Source organism: Galeopterus variegatus, unplaced genomic scaffold, assembly GCF_000696425.1.
Source record: "Galeopterus variegatus unplaced genomic scaffold, G_variegatus-3.0.2 Scaffold15586, whole genome shotgun sequence".
Taxonomy (NCBI): Eukaryota; Metazoa; Chordata; class Mammalia; order Dermoptera; family Cynocephalidae; genus Galeopterus; species Galeopterus variegatus.
This window is the reverse complement of record NW_007741697.1, coordinates 15,433-19,446: the sequence shown is the minus strand read 5'-3', so window position 1 is coordinate 19,446 and position 4,014 is coordinate 15,433. Positions and strand designations below refer to the sequence as shown.

The following is a 4,014-nucleotide window of genomic DNA, read 5'->3' as shown; positions in this document are numbered from 1 at the left end:
AAAGGAGAATCAAGATTTCTGACCCATTACAGCTTCCCAAGTTCCAGCAGTACACCCAGGGCCTCTTCACCAACTGCATCCACGGCTACGCCGAGGCCCACTGCAAGTTCATGCACCAGGCTCTGGAAGAGCTGAAGCCACTGCTTTTGGTGAGTTCCTTGTGCCTTCTATGGGAAAGTCATCTCCGCTGTTTTCCTGTATTTTTCTTGGAGTGCACACAGGGTTGTTTGAGAAATCTGAACAAGATAATTTGTATCATTTGGTCAAGCCCATCAGGAATTCTTGATTCCTTGATGGTGTCATGAAACCTGGAGTCTTTCCGTCTTGAGCAATTCCCGAACAGTGGGCCAACATGGCCCCAGTCAATGCCACAGAGAGCTTTGTCACCTCAGGCTGCAGTGTTGGAGCTCCCAGACCTAACTGCAGCTGAACTTCAGCTTCCAGTTGGCTCTAATGAGGCTTTGTCAGTCCCAGCGTTCTTTTATCCACATTCTCTTCTTTCCACTATCTTGTCTGTTCCCGTGGGCTCCAGTTACTTAAAATGTCTGGCAGAGAGGGAAACCTGATCGCCATCTTCCATGAAGAGCACAGCAGAGCTCTGCAGCAGGTTTTCACCTTCTTCCGAAAGCCTCTTGCAGCTACCAAGAAGCCACTTGAGAGGAAAACCGCTGACCGCCAGTCTGCTCAGAAGCCACTCCTGGGCCTGGTGAGTAGGGACCTGGGGAAGGGTGGTAGGGCCTGGTGGTTAAGAGTGTGCACTCTGGAGCTGGACCACCTGGGTTCAGATCCCTGCACTGACACTTAATTCACTGCGTGTCCTTGAGCAATTTGCTTAACTTCTGTGCCTTGGTTCCTCATCTCTAAAACAGAGATAATAATTGTACCTACGTATAGAGTTATTATAAGGATTTAAATAAGTTAACATAGGTAAGGCACTTAGAAATTGCCTGGCACGTTGTAAGCACTGTATAAATAAGCTGTTATCATCATCATTATCATTAACATTGATGGACCTGGCCGAGTCTCTACAGATTAACAACTTAAATAGAAGTCTGAATATTTCATAATAAATGGAGAATAAAGGCTATTGAGTTCTCATTCATTCATTCATTATTTACTGACTATGACCGATGTGCCTGCTGGCACTTGATGGTGACTGCCTGTAGTTTTCTCATATACTCGATGTGTACTTCAGGCTGCCCTCTGAAAAGCATTCTTGGATCTTAGTCCCACACCAGTGAAAGGAGTTAGTAAAGTATTAATATTAATATGTCAGTCAATAAATTAAGGGAACCAATTTGAAAGTATATTAATTCTGTCAGGCCTCTCTGTTTTTGACCATGTATTGGAAAAGTTAATGCCTGGCTGCTTTTTGAGAAATGATCCAAGCTAGATAGATTGAGTGTGTCACTGGGTCAAGCCCATCAGGAATTCTCAATGGTGCCATGAAACCTGTGGCTGTTTTAACATCTCTTTCCATTTTGAGCAATTCCCAGAAGAACTGGCTGCCCTGGCCCACAGGCAGTGCCATGGACAGCTTTTTCTCGTGGCAGGGGACAACATCGGCAGCTCACACAGAGGGAGCTGCAGCTTTTTCTCAGCTGGAGTTCTGATCTTTAACTTACTTCTTTCACATTTTCAAAATTAGGGTAAGAAACACCAGATTGTATGGACTCATAATCTTAAAGACTGCTGATATGTGTTTGCTTATAATATTTTTGCCCCATATAATCCCATAAACATTAATTTACATTACATTAAAAGGGAGAATCACATTTATTATTACCTTTATTTTTTCTTATTTTTATGACTATTATTTGCTTTTATAGATGGGGAAGTCAAGACAGGGAACGTCTTGATTGTATAAGGTCGTCTAACAAAATATAAGACCTAGAGTGTGGTGCTGATCATACCAAGCTCCTGGGTTTGATCCCTGTACTGACCAGCCACTAAAACACACAAAAAAAGATATCATTTGAATTGCATTTGAATCACATTTATATGTAATGGCATTTGAATTGCATTTGAATCACATTTATATGTAATGGCATTTGAATTGCATTGCTACAAAGGGACCAAAATGTTCCCTAAACAATCATGATTTTTACCCAGCCACATGGGCTGACTCGATCACAAAAGCATCTGATGGGGTAGCGAGTAGCTGATTGTCATTGCCTTATTTCTGAGACTGGCTGCTAGGAAAACGTTTCTATTTTTGTTTTGGCTGCTGGCCGGTATGGGGATACAAACTCCTGACCTTGGTGTTTGCAACACCATGCTCTAACCAACTGAGCTAACCCACAGCCCTGTGATGAAATATCTCGTGATGCCTTTTAGCCAATTACATACTACAGTCAGAAGAACTTCAGGTTTCCTTTGGCAAGGTATCCCCCCGAAAAACTCTTCCACGCAGAGCGGAACTTCAATGCTGCTGAAGACTTCGATGTCTCACTTTTGGAAGGTGACATGGTGGGTGTGATTAAAAAAAAAGACCGCATGGGCAGTCAGAACTGCTGGCTAATTGACAATTTAGGTAAGAATTTTAGACATCAGATGAATGTAACTCTAAAGGATGAAAAAGTGATTTTAGCTATACCTGAATCCTGTCTAGCTCCAAAATAACATGAGAGTATTCGATTAAAGAGAAAAATGATTCTTTCCATCTCTAGGTGTGCAGCGCCCAGATCATTACTGAAACAGAACCTGTTATGTTTTTGTTTTAACAAATTCCAGAGGAGACTCCATTACTTATCTTGTGAGATCTTGCCATATTTTACAGCTCTTACAGGCAGGAAATTCTGCCTAATGAAATTCTGTTCTGAGTAAGCCACATAATAAGCTGCCCTCCCCAATTTCTATTTGTCTTCCATGTGTGTGAATGAAAAAACTGTGGTTGTTTGTTTGCTTTTTGATTTTTTTCCCCCACAGCAAACAGTTTTACTTCATGACTATTTAGGAAATGACTTTAAAAATAGCTCACATCTTTTGGGGATGGAAGCGGTGACTTACAGAATTTAAAGAAAAGTACAAAGAATAATACTGATCTATAATCTTTTCTTCTTTTTTTAAAGAATTCCAAAATCCAAAAAGCTCTGAAAGGGCCAAGCCCGTGGTGCACTCGGGAGAGTGCGGCGCTGGGAGCGCAGCGACACTCCCGCTGCGGGTTCGGATCCTATATAGGAATGGCNGCGCAGACATAGAACGTCCATCCCTATCACTGCAGAAAGTTCTGTTGGGAAACTGCTTGGAACAATGCCATCCATTTCCTAACTCACTTTCTCACCCTCACACAGGTCTATTTTGCTGTCTATACCTTCAAGGCACGAAACCCAAACGAACTGAGTGTGTCAGCCAACCAGAGACTCAAGATCCTCGAGTTTAAAGATATTACGGGAAACACAGAGTGGTGGTTAGCTGAAGTTGATGGGAAGAAGGGCTACGTTCCTTCCAATTATATCCGCAAGACTGAGTACACCTGAGCCTGCTCTGCCTCCCTCTCAAACTTGCGGCCTTCGCTGTCAGTCTGCTGAAGGGTTCTGGTGTCCCACCAAGAGGGCATCTGCTCCTGAGACATGGGGCCTTGTCCACATTGCTTAACCATGGCACGGTGCAGCATGGGAGAAGTCTAGTCCTCCTCAACTGGGTTGTAAACCTTGATGCTCACTAGAATTTCTAGAATTTGAAATGGACCCTGGGGTTTGCAAATGATTCAGTGACCATGAGAAGAGAGGCAAGTCCTGGGGTAAGCCCTTGGAAATGAGAAATTTCCAATCAGAAGACCAGTATCCTGTGTATGCAGGAAGCTGTGTTATAGTATTAGAAAATGTCGGCATTGGTTGTACCACCATTAGAAAATGTCGGCATTGGTTGGACCACACTGAGTCTGCGGTGGCTGCATGCTCCATCATCAGCTGACCAGAAACCAGTTGGATGAAGAGAATTATGGCTCTGGGAGCCCTTTTAGGCTGTGCTTCTGCAAGTGGCAAGGAATTTGTTGGGATTGTAGCAAACCTA

At 43.2% G+C, this 4,014-nt stretch overlaps 1 pseudogene; it reads left to right on the top strand.

Annotated features, from left to right (window-relative positions):
- The window catches only part of LOC103582296, a 4,783-nt pseudogene extending 944 nt beyond the window's left edge, over positions 1 to 3,839 (top strand).
- The last annotated feature ends 175 nt before the right edge of the window (positions 3,840 to 4,014 follow it).